Below are 14431 nucleotides of genomic sequence, written 5' to 3'. Positions count from 1 at the left end.
CATGCCACACACCAAAGCCCATTGAAGAGATCGTCATGCCACACACCAATGCCCATTGTAGAGATCGTCATGCCACACACCAATGCCCAGTGTAGAGATCGTCATGCCACACACCAATGCCCAGTGTAGAGATCGTCATGCCACACACTAATGTCCGTATCTGAACCGCCATGTCAAAGCACCGCTGAACAGGGCAAAGACCACCATGTCAAAGCACCGCTGAACAGGGCAAAGACCGCCATGGCAAAGCACCGCTGAACAGTCCATAGACCGCCAAGGCAAAGCATCGCTGAACAGTCCATAGACCGCCATGGCAAAGCACAGCTGAACAGGGCAAAGACCGCCATGTCAAAGCACCGCTGAACAGGGCAAAGACCGCCATGTCAAAGCACCGCTAAACAGGGCAAAGACCGCCATGGCAAAGCACCGCTGAACAGTCCATAGACCGCCATGGCAAAGCACTGCTGAACAGTCCTGAACCGCCATGTCAAAGCACCGCTGAACAGGGCAAAGACCACCATGTCAAAGCACCGCTGAACAGGGCAAAGACCACCATGGCAAAGCACCGCTGAACAGGGCAAAGACCGCCATGGCAAAGCACCGCTGAACAGTCCATAGACCGCCATGGAAAAGCACCGCTGAACAGTCCATAGACCGCCATGGCAAAGCACCGCTGAACGGTCCTGAACCGCCATGGCAAAGCACCGCTGAACAGGGCATGCACTGTGTAGGAATGAATGGACCGCCACATCAGGCATCCTTATCCCATGTGCAGCTGGGACAGTGACAGGACAGGTACTTTCACAGGGAGACTCATCCAGTCTGGGCAACAGTCCCCCTCCAGAACCAGTGGAGACCTGCATCTACTTGAGAGACTGTGGCTTTGCACTCCCCAGGATGGCACAGTGGGCAAATCAACCACCGTATAGACATGAGAGACTGTGGCTTTGCACTCCCCAGGATGGCACAGTGGGCAAGCCACCCAGTGTAGAGACTTGAGAAACTGTGGCTTTGCACTCCCCAGGATTGAACAGTGGGCAACCCACCCACTGTAGAGACTTGAGAGACTGTGACTTTGCACTCCCCAAGATGGTACAGTGGGCAAGCCACCCAGTGTAGAGACTTGAGAGACTGTGGCTTTGCACTCCCCAGGATTGAACAGTGGGCAACCCACCCACTGTAGAGACTTGAGAGACTGTGGCTTTGCACTCCCCAGGATTGAACAGTGGGCAACCCACCCACTGTAGAGACTTGAGAGACTGTGGCTTTCCACTCCCCAGGATTGAACAGTGGGCAAACCACCCACTGTAGAGACTTGAGAGACTGTGGCTTTGCACTCCCCAGGATACATCAATGGGCATGGAGCCCCGTCGTGGATCTGGCTTCACATTCATCTGGCTGAGGTGCCCCCCCTTCCCTTCCCCCTGAGGTGCCTGTAGTGTTTCTATCTGATGCCCCGGCAGTGTTCTTTCCGATTTTGGTCAGGTATCTATTGTGGGCCTCGCCCATGCAGTTTTGGACTGTTGGTGCACGGACATTGTTTTTTACATATCTGCACTACTTCTCGGATTGTATGTGTAAATAAGAGTGATTTTGAGATATATATCTGTAAATTTTTGTATGACATGTATATTGGCACATTACAATGTTTGCCTGAATTTCGCATTGTCCTTGCATTCTTCCGGGGGGATTGTTGGTTGTTACTGTGATTTTTGTGACTGCATTGGTGTGTATGTTGTGATACGCGAGGGTGGGGCTGGGGGTGTTTGGTGGGTATCCCCCTAACGTTTGCCTCCCCGTGTCGTAGGTGCAGTACTCACCGGTATCTTCTGCGCCTACTTAGCTGTTGGTCGTAAAGGAGCAGAAAAACAAGGGCAGGTAGGATTTGTAATTCCGGCTCCATGGTGTCCTCCTTCCTCGTGGGATGTGCTAAGGTGAGCGTTTTCCCATTGCAAAAGCTGTTTCCGCCGTGTTTTTATCCACAGTTATTCCGCCCCGGAAAAGGTGGCGGATTGGCGGGTTGTAATAGTGTGGGCGGTACATTGTCTCCCGCCTGTCTGTTGGCGGTAACCGCTGCGCTGCTTGTCTGTACCGCCGTGGCGGGCGGTGTGTTAAAGTGGCTGTCTTTGTTGGCGGTTTCCGCCAGGGTCATAATTCCCTTTTTTTGTCCGCTGGCCTGTTTGCGGGATTACCGCACCTTTAACACCGTCCACCAGGGTTGTAATGACCACCTATGTGTCTATAATGGTAACCTCAGAAGAGGTCTATGGCATTGAAAGTTCCCTGTAAAGAGGTAAGATTTACTCATGTCTGAAGTGTGGATAGTGATGTTTCCACTTAAATAATGGGCTATTGATGTTGCCACTCATCATGATTAGTTGAACTGCATGTGGCCTTCATGCACATGACAGGTGTCCATTGTATTTGAGGTGTTGGTATGCTACCTAGTTGTCTGTGGGTAAATCCCGTGGGCTAAGAAGCCCCCTATGAGTGTACATTATTTTGTTTTCACGTAGGAAAATGACTAAGATGAGTGGCTCCACAGTTTCTAAATAATCCTTTTCTGCAACACTATTGGTACATGTGTTGGTGTGATATATTTAGACTCTATCAGACTCAAAATTTGCATATGCCTAATAGATTAGGTGCATGTGAGCAATTTCAATTGTGAAGGTTCTTAACACTGAGACGTGAAATGTTTTGATGAGGTTCCTTTCCTGGAACATGACATTAGGTCATGTTATGAGTATGTGTAGATGAGGTATCCGTGTTATATCGAAATCAATGTTACAACCATTTTCCATAGCTTGGTTGTTGTTTTACAATGTTACTGTGGAGATAGCTGTACTGTTAGGATGGTATTGTTGTTGTGAGATAGGTGATTTATATGGTGTGTGACATAGTTGTTATATAAGGGTTTGGATTGTATGTTGTTGTGCCATGATGTTGGCATCAAACTGGTTCTACCTGGGGATGTAGTATACCTAGATGTAATGTTTGGGATGTGTGTAGTTTAATGTAAGTTTATGAAAAGAATGTGATGACCCTACTTCCCTCTCTGTTTTCCAGCATCAACAGGCAAAGGAGACAGGGCACAGCTGAGTGAGGAAGCTGCTGGCCACGGGTCGTCAAGTCATGATAACACTGACACCAAGGGACCTAGTGGCCTGGAGAGCTAGGGGAGTGCCATGGGGGAGACGTGATCCACATCATCATTGTTGGAAGCCTTCTTCAGTGGACAATCCCTGGTGTTGGCACTCCCATCTGGGGTCACCCCAGCTCCATCTCTGTCCACCACCCCCTTTCTAACACTGCCCTCCCTGTAGCTTCCCACCCAGTTGGCTGTGCCCACTCACCCAAGAGGGTGGGCATCTCCTTTACTGCAGGCATCTCTACCCAAGTTCCTGTTAGTCCTGCTGACCTCGATGAGGAGGGTATTGACCTCTTGAGGTCCATCTCTGTGGGTCAGTCGACCTTTGTGAATTCCATCAAGGGACTGAAGACTCAGATGCAATAGAGTATTGCATTCCTGGAGGGTATCCACAGTTGTCAGGAAAACTATTGCCAGTGTTGTTAAGTCTTTCCCTCAGCAGCGTCCTCACTCCCGGTGGCTCCTGCAGAGGCTGTTCTTAGAACTAGCTCCTTCAGGTTTAACTGCCACTCAAGATGGTGGCCGCAAATCCTTGTGAGGTCAGCGCTCTAGTGTTTCTACCTTAGTCTCATGCTGAAGCTTCCCTCAGCTGTTTCTCTCTGGGAGCTGTGCACTTCAACTGTCATCCTGAGGTGAATGAGCAGTGTTCCTGGCGCTTTGTTTCATAGAGAATTCTTCCAGTTTTCAGTAATCAATTCTTTTTCTTGTTACAGTGTGCACAACAGCTACTTTTTCCTTTCTGGAGAAGCCACATTTTTTCCTTCTTCCAACAATTGGCTATTGGCTTCCTAAGGAGAATTCATTTTGACTTTAGAGAACTTCAAGCAACTGCAGTAAGGAATGCTTTTGTATGATTTCCAGACTTGCCAATATATATATATATATATGAACATATATATTCAACAACTCTATGCCTTACAGCCTTGCCAGTCTTAGAGACAAACCTCAGTTCTTATACTAATTCCTTCAGAGTGTGATTGAGAAAATTGAACCTTGAGAAGGAGTTTTCTTTTCCTGTAAAAGACATTAGTAGATTGTATATTTGTGAATCTTTGAACTGTTCTCCAGAGAACCTTGGATACCTCTGAAAAACAAGATATTAAGTTAACATTGTTCTCTTAGAGAGAGGCTATTCTCTCAAAAGATCCAGGTTAGGAGAACGATAGAATTGGGTGAATATGAAGGGTTGAATGCGCAGTAGGAATGTACTTATCTATGCTCTTATCATCCGACTGCAGGTCTTTCCTTTAAAGAAATCCCAAAATAAGAAGAAAGGTGCAGGTTACAGAAGCACTCACCGAATATCCTATCTTAAAGTGGGAAACACAGGCTGGAACTGGATCTGGAGGCAGTCTCTCTTTTTCTATTCCCATTCCCCTTCCCCCCTAGTGGATACAGGGTTCGGATAATCAGTAAAGTCTGAGCACACATCTGTTGGAGGGAGTTGGGTAAAAGGCATCTGCTCTTGTGGAAGTTTGATTTAATGGGTAATCTCCTGGCAACAGTGCACGGGCTGGCCTACAGAGATCCTTTCAGGCTCTGGCCTCCATACTGATGACATCTAGTCACCTATTGTCTACCATCCCCTTCCACCTTCCTCTTCCCAATCCCAAGCCCTTCTTCCCAAACCCAGTCAAAGCACACAAACTGTCAGGCATGCATCCACCTCAACATCGAAGGGGAGCTCAGATGAACATCAGCACTACAAGATACACAACCAGCATGGACACAAGCAACATTCAGATGCACACATAGCAAAAGTCACAACCCGCCCTGACACCCCCACCGCCCCCAGTATCAGAGAGAGCATACCTGCAGTCATCACACCAACATTCACAGATACAGTTGCTACACATACCCTGCCCACAGACACCACCACAGCAAACCCTCAGACATCCACCCCAGTCACCACAACCACAGACAGCACAACCACTGACTATCCTACATGCAGCGCATCAACCATAGCTGCAGTCACAACCCCAACAAACAGCCACCCACCCACCCTGGCATTCCGCAGCACCTCCACCTCCCCTCATCCCAAGACACATAAACGCCCTCACTCACCCACTCAACAGACACCCACCACCCAAAAGCATGCCTCCCACAAACATGCACCCAAGACATCCACACCAACACCTCAGACAACCACTCATTTTCCCTCCACACGCAACCCTTTTTGCTATGACCGTCACTGTGTGTAAGAAAGCTTTCCTTTCAGAGTTTGACCTTTTCCCTACTCCTCTCTCCCCGTGAGACCCCCTAAGCATTCAGTTCCCTCCCCAAGTCGGTCCCTTTCACCTCCAAGGCCTCCCCTACTCCCTGCAAGTACCCATGCCCCTCCCCCTCCAAGAAGTGTGCCCCTTCAAGAAGTTCACCTTTCCCAAGAAAACCCAACCTTCCCCTAAGCCTAAATCACCTCTTCCCAAGCCAAATCCCAAGGGTCCCCCTCCCAAACCTAAGACCAAACAACCCCTTCCACCACCTCCCAATAATTCCTGAGGTGCTAGCCTGCCCCCTTGATGCCACTACCTGTGGAGGTTACATGGCAGTCAGGAGTCAAGTTTGGGGCACCCATATGTGCATTGTGTGCACTAAAACTTGCACATATTGTCTGGCCTATGGCCTTTGACTTTTACATTTATTATTCTAAATATATACTAACCAAACAGTTGTTGGTTTTGAGGTTACATCTTTGTCCTGCATTTCTTTTCCTAGGGTAGAGTTGTTCCTGGCTGACACTGGGTGTGTTGCAGTATTTGTATGTGTGTGTCGTGCTTGTGGTACCTGTATTGTTTGGTCAATCTGTAAGGTTGTGTATAGTGCTTTTGTCCCACAGTGATAGGGTGTGTGTTGTGTGATGGATATGTGTCTGTTCGAAACACGTTGTTGTCATAGTATTGAGTAGTGTTTGTGTTGACATTTACTTGTTGCTGTCTTGTGTGGCTTTGTGTGCTTTAACTGTGTGCACGTGCATGTTTAGTGCATGGTATGATAGATATGATGTGTATTTTGATTGGTAAGTTGTATTGTTGTGTGATTGTTTATGTTTGTTCCCTGTTGGTTCTACATTCTGTTGTATGTGTGAGGTGTCCCTGGGAAGTGTCTATTGTGAGTGCTTGGTAATGTATTGACGATGGTGCGGTTGTGGTGTTGTTTGTGACATGTTAGGGTGTTGTGTGTTATTGTGTATAACTGGGCCTGTGTTGTATCTATGCGGAAGTGTGTTTTATTGACGCGTGTGTGTGTGGTGACCGTAGTCTGTGTACTGTGTATGTGCGGATGTGTGTGGTTGTATGTAAATGCGCATGTCAGCGTAAAGTTACGTGTGAGTGTCACCCTCGCACCCCCTTCTTGATTGTATGTTGTGTGAGTGTATAAACATTGACAATATTCAACAGTCACAGGTAAGTGTTTGTATTTACGGTTGCTGTTGTTGTCAGTGAAGCAGGGGCAGCGGGATAATGTCTAGTGTTGGTTCCATGGCAGCTCCAGATGAGTATGGCTTCCTAAAGGTGAGCATCTCATTTTATGCAGTTCGTTTCCGCCTGGGTTTCCGTGGCGGTGCGACCGTGGTGGTAACCTTGCCAGTGTGCTACTTTGTAATCTCTGCAGAAACATGGTCTCCCTGCAGGTGCCTTCCGTCATCCGTGGAGTTCTGACCGCAGTGGTCCCACCCTGGACGTTCTTACTATGCTGCTGAGAGTTAGCCTGGCTCCAAAACGGGAGACACAGGAATTTCTTGTCATCCAAAAATGTTGGGCCTGGGCCCTGAGATTATCCGACCCCCTATTCTCTGGACCTGCCGCTCACCGTGCTACGGTCTCTGACACACGAGGGGGATAGGAGGGGCCTTCAAGAATGTTCCACCGCTGGGCTCACTAGGGTGAGATAACTGTTCTGGGACTGGATCCCTCTCACCATTGATGACCTTCAAATAGATTTTGATCTCCCCGGAGACATTTCAGGTGGTTGACTGCAGCAATCTGTCGCCATTATAAAGCAGTTGGCTAGGAGCCCCCAGCTCAGCTCTGTTGCCGGTATCTAGCATTATCATCTGGTACATTCAAAGCAATCACATGCTTATACAGATCATTACAAACTGATACAGTGGGCACACTTGAAGGGAGGTTGACCTGAGGACGCCCATCACCGAGAGGGCCTAGGACATTATCCATGAGCAAATACCCAAACCTCTAAAATTGCCCGCTTTAATCTGAATGGCTTTTACAAACTTCATAGGGACTACTTCACCCTGGAGAAAATCAACAAATATTTTGGAGCCACTGATGCCTCTTGCCCTAGATGTGGGGAGGTTGGTGCCAATTTGTTCTCTACAACATGGGCTTGCCCTTTCCTAACTGTATACTGGGAGGGAGCTACAGCAATACTAACCAGGCTGGTCAAGAGGACAGTTCCTGCCTCCCCAGGCCATTGTCTCATTCACTGGTACCCCCACACTTCCAAAATCAGAGTCAATAGTAAATTCCAATACTTAGCATTGCTCCTAGCCAAGCGTGAAATCACTTGGCCGGCGCTTACTCACATGGCACAGAGAACTGGAGAGGTGGGCGAGTAGTGAGGAAGCAATATTATTACGAGAAGCCCGACGAGGCATTGGTAAGCTGGATAACACCCAAGCATGGGGATGAGCATGGTGGTGACAGTCCAGCCTAAAGCACATTGAACCACACTCCCACACTGGCACCCCTAATGCCTCCCCCTCCCATCGGCCGCTGCAGCAGGAGTCCCCTGAATGACCTTAAATCGGAGACCATCACCCCAGGCAACTGACATCCTGGTTTCACAGGACATCACCTGCACACTCATTACACCAGAGCATACAACTATCCACTGTCAGTACTCACAAGGCTTCACTAGTGCAGTCCTGCTTTGTCATTGAACGTAGCGCTACGCCGACTCAGAGAGTAGGGAGTGAAGGGTTCGGGAAGCAGGGTAGGAATATGTTAAACAGCTTCCATGTATTGATTTGATGCAGCATATTGCAATTATGCTGTTTCTTACCTTGACTTCCCACAAGTTGGGGATTGTTAGGTCTTTTGAAAATTAATAAAATTTGTTTAAGAAAAATCAAGTGCTTGATTATTAGTTGATGGGAGTGGCACTGGTCATGCGAGTCAGGCAAATGTTTTTCTTCTGCAGACATAGGAGTACGCCTTCAATATGACAATAAAACATGTATAAGGTGTATTTAGAGTTATAGCACCTGTGAAATGTGCCTGATCAACATGTATTGTAGAGATCTCTACTATGCAAGGATGGTAAAGATGCTTTTATTGCAGACATAGGAGTATGCTCTTGGTGTATAAACAGTATATGACACAATATGTAAATCGTGATTCCAGTTGTTCAACACTTCATTTAGATTTGTGTAAGCATATCTCGTGCTGATACCTTCATTCAGTCGGATAGGTTCTGCAATAATGAGCATTTCTGCCCCACAATAGTATAAGTAAAGTAGGTATGGATAGTATACGGATTGAAATGATCACGCTGGTTGCCTTGCTATAAAAGACACTTGGATATATGAAGATTTACAAGTATCCACAGGAAAGTGAAAATGATAATAGGTTTCTTGCTTTCAAATTTTACACAATGAATTAGATCTTACACAATTACCTCTGTATTGTAGAGTGGATTCAATAACATCATTATGATATTGCCTGGCCTAACCTGTATAGGTAGTATTAATCGTTTCATGTTTGTCCTACAAGATTTATTGTTTAAAAAATGCATATGGTGCAAAGGGCTCATATATCATCAATACGTTTTGTATTTGTGTGTTTGTGTTTAGGCATATTATTGAATTTCAAAGAAAAGTTCCTAGCCAGCCCCTTCCAAAACGAAGTTGATGTTGCTCCTGCACAGCCAATTATATTTCAGAAGGGGTGTCTCTGCCAGCATTTGTGCAGGGTCTCTGTGGACTCTGGGTCTTGGGGCAGACAGACGCCTGTCACAGGAGTGTGTACAGTCTGTGATGAGGATCAATGAAAGAATCTATCCAGCAACATGAAACGGCGAAACCACTCAGTGCTTTCTATTCTACCATTTCACATACACATGCCCTAACTCACCAAGAAATATCACTGTGACAGTTACTTTCTTTTATGAGTCATATTTTCTTGGGCAGCATGCACACGCAAGTGCAAACTGGGTTGTGGCACATTCAGAGATCTGTCACGTCGAGTAGTGAGAATAGTCGGTTTTGTATGTTATTTGAACATCATTTTTAGTAGATGTAGAGAGGTCTGAGGTCTATTTTAACATTTACTATAACGATATACTGGTCACTTTATCTATCACTTACGTTCATTGCTAAGACACATTTGCACCTTTGTAGGTTTCTGTATGCCATTTTATAAATCATGCAGTCACGGTAATTTAAAAATGTAATATTAAAAACACAAGTAGCTTGAGTGACGTTTACTTATATGCCTGCAGTAATGATTTTACATATATTCCAAACACTATGGGGCTTATTTACAAGCCCCTTGTGCCACCGTTGCGTCACTTTTTTTGACACAACAATGGCACAAAGCAGTCCCCTACAGTGTGCCACATTCACAAACTGGCGCAACCATACGATTGTGCCAGTTTGTAAAGCCTTGTGACACTTTATCCCTGCACCAGGTATGATGTATGCTAGGTAGATGTCCTCCGTTAGAAGCCACGCAGAACTGGTGCAGTGAAATCTACAAGATCGCACTCCGTCGTTCGGCATGTTCACAGCATTGAAAATGTAATGCCTGCTCAGTGCAGGCGTTAAAATGACGCAAGGTTTTTAGAATGAGAACCTTCCATGCATTGCTTGAGTGGTGTCATTTTTGTGATGCTAGTCAAGCAATGCATCATTTTAGTGCCACAGATTCGTCAGAACTTTTGACACATTTGTGGTCACTGTGCACCATGGAACTCTATATTGTAAATACAGCGCTGCCATTGCGTCATTGCGCTATTGGGGGCACAGGGCAGCACAAGAAATCTTAACACATCGATGGCTATGCATCAGATTCTTGGAAATAAGACGCTACATTTGTTTTCATACCAATATGGTAGCTTCAGCACTCTGTTAAAATCAATAAAACATTGCAGCTAAAATGAAGAAGCCATGATGGACAGGATCATAAATGAAACCAATGTATAAATACATATCCTTTATTGAAAATGCTTACACCGCATTCCTGTAGGTATTAGTGTCTGCAAAGCACTTTACAGGGTGAAATCAATACTAATATAACCCAATACAAGGTTAAAGGTGTTCCAGCAAGGAACAGGAGTTGTTACTACAAATAACGTGTTTAAACTTTTTGTTAATAAAGGGTGCTTTGTTTTTTAAAGAGACATACAAAGATTAAGGATGTATTGCTGCCCAGAACATAACGGTCTTATTCTCAAAGTTATTTCGAGAAATTGGTGTCCTACTCCAGACTTAACTGTGAGTATTAGGAACGATGCCCTTGCTCTTTTAAAATTTTAAGAAACCAGATCCACGCTTTTCGTTAAAATAACAACAGTTCTTGAACAGTTAACACAGACTGTTAAAGTTGCTCATTTCTGCTGGGCGACCCGAGATTTTTGCCTTCATTTCCTGAAACCATTATTGTATACTTATGGGACTTTCTACACTTCACCGCTGTTAGCCAGTATTAACCCCTTCGCTGTCAGGCCTTTTCCTCCTCAGGTGCCAGGCCTTTTTTGGGCTATTCAGGGCAGTTTGCTCTTAGGCCCTCATATTTCTTTGTCCACAGAAGCTACCCACACCAAATTTGTGTCCTTTTTTCCAACATCCTAGGGATTCTAGAGGTACCCAGGGTTTGTGGGTTCCCCTGACGGAGACCAAGAAATTAGACAAAATACATCAAAAAAGTGGATTTTAAAACAAGAATTGGGAAAAAATGGGCTGCAGAAGAAGGCTTGTGTTTTTTTCCATGAAAATGTCATCAACAAAGGGTTTGCGGTGCTAAAATCACCATCTTCCCAGCTTTCAGGAACAGGTGGACTTGAATCAGAAAATCACATTTTTCAACATAATTGTGGCATTTTACAGGGAAATACTCAATTTTTACTATTTTTTATGCTTTTAGCCTCCTTCTAGTTAGTGACAAAAATGGGTATGAAACCAATGCTGGATCCTGGGAAATCTAAACATTTCTGAAACATAGACACAATTCTGAATTCACCATGGTATCATTTGTGTAGATCCTACAAGGTTTTCCTACTGAAAAAAACTGCTGAAATAAAAAACATTTTTTTAATTGAGGTAAAAAACAGCCATTTTTCTCCACGCTTTACTCTGTAACTTTTTCCTGCGAAGTCAGATTTTTGAAAGCAATATACTGTTACGTCTGCTGGGCTCTTCTGGTTGCGGGGAGATAATGGGCTTCTAGGTTCATCAAGAACCCTAGGTAGCCAGAGCCAGTAAATGAGTTGCACCTTGCAATGAGTTTTCATTATATACCAGGTATACAGCAATTCATTTGGTGAAATATAAAGAGTGAAAAATAGGTATCAAGGAAACCTTTGTATTTCTAAAATGGGCACAAGATAAGGTGTTGAGAAGCAGTGGTTATTTGCACATCTCTGAATTCAGGGGTCCCATATTAGCATGTGATTTGCAGAGCATTTTTCAAATAGAGAATCATTTGCAAACCTCAAAATGTAGCTAAAAATACTTTTCCTCAAATATCGGTGACAGAGGTTCTGGAATCTAAGAGAAGCCACAAATTTCCTTCTGCCCAGCATTCCCCCCAAGTATCACAATAAAAATAGTACTTCACTTGTGTGGGTAGGCCTAGTGCCCGTGACAGGAAATGCCCCAAAACACAACGTGGACATATCATATTTTCCCCCCAAAAAAGAGCAGTTTTTTGCAAAGTGCCTAGCTGTGGATTTTGGCATCTAGCTCAGCCAGCACCTGGGGAAACCTCCCAAACCTTTGTATTTTTCAAAACTAGACACCTAGGGGAATCCATGATGGTGACGTGTGGGGCTCTAACCACGTTCTGTTACCCAGAATCCTTTGCAAACCTCAAAATTTGGCAAAAGAAAACCTTTTTCCTCACATTTTGGTGACAGAAAGTTCTGGAACGTGAGAGGAGCCACAAATTTCCTTCCACCCAGCATTCCCCAAAGTCTCCTGATAAAAATGGTACCTCACTTGTGGGGGAAGGCCTAGTGCCCGTGACAGGAAATGCCCCAAAAGACAACATGGACACATCACATTTTCACAAAGAAAACAGAGCTGTGTTTTGCAAAGTGTCTAGCTGTGGATTTTGGCCTCTAGCTCAGCCGACATCTACGGAAACCAAGCAAACCTGTGCATTTTTGAAAACTAGATCTAAGGATCTTAGAGGAGCCACAAATTTCCTTCCACCAAGCATTTTCCCCAAGTCTCCCGATAAAAATGGTACCTCACTTGGGTGGTTGGCCCAGGTGCCTGCATCAGAAAAAGGCCAAAAGCCTGTAGAGATTGAGGGGATAGCACAGCACAGCGAGTTGATAAGCACATATTTTTCTTTTATACATGTTTAGGCTGACTCTGCTTTGGGGACCCACACAAGTGAGGTGTCATTTTAGTTTGTGCCGGAGCGGTGATCCCACAAAGAAAAGTAAGGAAAACATGCTTTTTTAAGCTAATTTTGAGGTTCGCAAAGGAGTCTGGGTAAGAAAATGTTGGGGGATCCACATAAGCCACACCTCCCTGGACTCCTTGGGGTATCTAGTTTAAAAAAATGTCTGGGTTTGGTAGGTTTCCCTAGATGAAGGTCGTACCAGGGACCAAAAACATAGGTGCCCCTCCCCCTAAACACAGGTTGTTTTGTAATAGATCATTTTGATGTCTCCACGTACTTCTGTGATGTTCACACTAAAATTGTGAAATGAAAAACACACTTAGGTTATGTTAAAAAGATTCCTCACCCACCAACTAAGTTGGTGGCATGCTTCATCATCGGGGTCCCACCCGAGACACCTAGCGCGTCACGAGTGTGCTGCGGTGCCTGATTACAGAGGAGCAGGTTTTGTCATTTTTACTACACGTACTTGTTGGATGTGGCACAAGGGTGAGTGATGGTTCAGTAGATAAAATTTTATTTACAAGAGATTTCACAAAAATGAAATGCTCTGTTAATAACTGAAAGGCCAAAAAACTGAACCAATGACTCACAACTCGTGAGCTTATAAAGCCATGACAAGGCACCAATTGCTTTTGCTGTCCATTCACACATCTTTCATACATGACATGCACAAGACCATTTATGCCGCCGGCCCAGCATATTACAACACTCGCATCGACAGACAGCGCCACTCAAGGGCCCATCACTTACATGTGCCCACATGCCTGATACTTCAATCACACCAGCTGATGGTAGTGTGTGGACTGACGTTTGTCTGGCACCTCCAGCCAAGTGCCACTCCACACACACACGGGCAGCTAAGCTCCACCCCATGCACACCACCAGCCAAGCGCCACCCTATGCACACTGCCAGTCAAGCACCACTCCACACACACCGCTAGCTAAGCGCCACACCACGCACAGCTCCAGCCAAGCACCACTACATGCACACTGCCATCACCTTTTTTTGTTTTTAAACAACAAAGAAACCACTAAATAATTATAAATAAGTACAAAACTACAAAAACAAAAGCTATAACTGAATACATTACAGAAATGCCTACCCTGAAACGGAACATATGAAAATATAAAACAAGCAGTTTACGCTCACGGTATTTCCCAGAAATATATTTTGGTGTGGTAACTCCTGAAACAGCCGGCCACACATAGCCCAGGCTTTGAAGGGCAATCGGGGCAGTACATCCTGCTCTCCCTCCTGATACCTCTTCAGGCACAGACTCTACATTTCTTAGTGGGCAAGTCTTTTTTTGGGAGTGGGAGGAATGTGATCAGGAGTGTGGCAATCTTTCAATCAAGCCACATCCTCCACCACTGCTACTCTAGGAACCCTTGCCTGTTCAATCACAAGAAGGCTCTCTATCTCTGACTCCTGAAATTTAACACATTTTATCCTTGACTCAGGGGAACAATCCGTGAACACAATAAAATCATTAAAAGTTGCCAAATGAAATAAATGTATTGCCAACTTTTTGTACCACACGTAAGACTTACGAAAAGCAGTATAAGATTGCAACCTCTGACCTACTCTATCGACACCACCCATGTGCTTATTGTAGTCCAAAATGCATGCAGGCTTGTGCAAGCAGGCTTCAGCAACCTGACCCCAAACAGTCACAGGGGAAGTGCT

The sequence above is a fragment of the Pleurodeles waltl genome, chromosome 5 (assembly GCF_031143425.1).
Source record: "Pleurodeles waltl isolate 20211129_DDA chromosome 5, aPleWal1.hap1.20221129, whole genome shotgun sequence".
Classification (NCBI taxonomy): Eukaryota; Metazoa; Chordata; class Amphibia; order Caudata; family Salamandridae; genus Pleurodeles; species Pleurodeles waltl.
The sequence above is the reverse complement of the archived record's forward strand: the minus strand, read 5'-3'. Positions refer to the sequence as shown.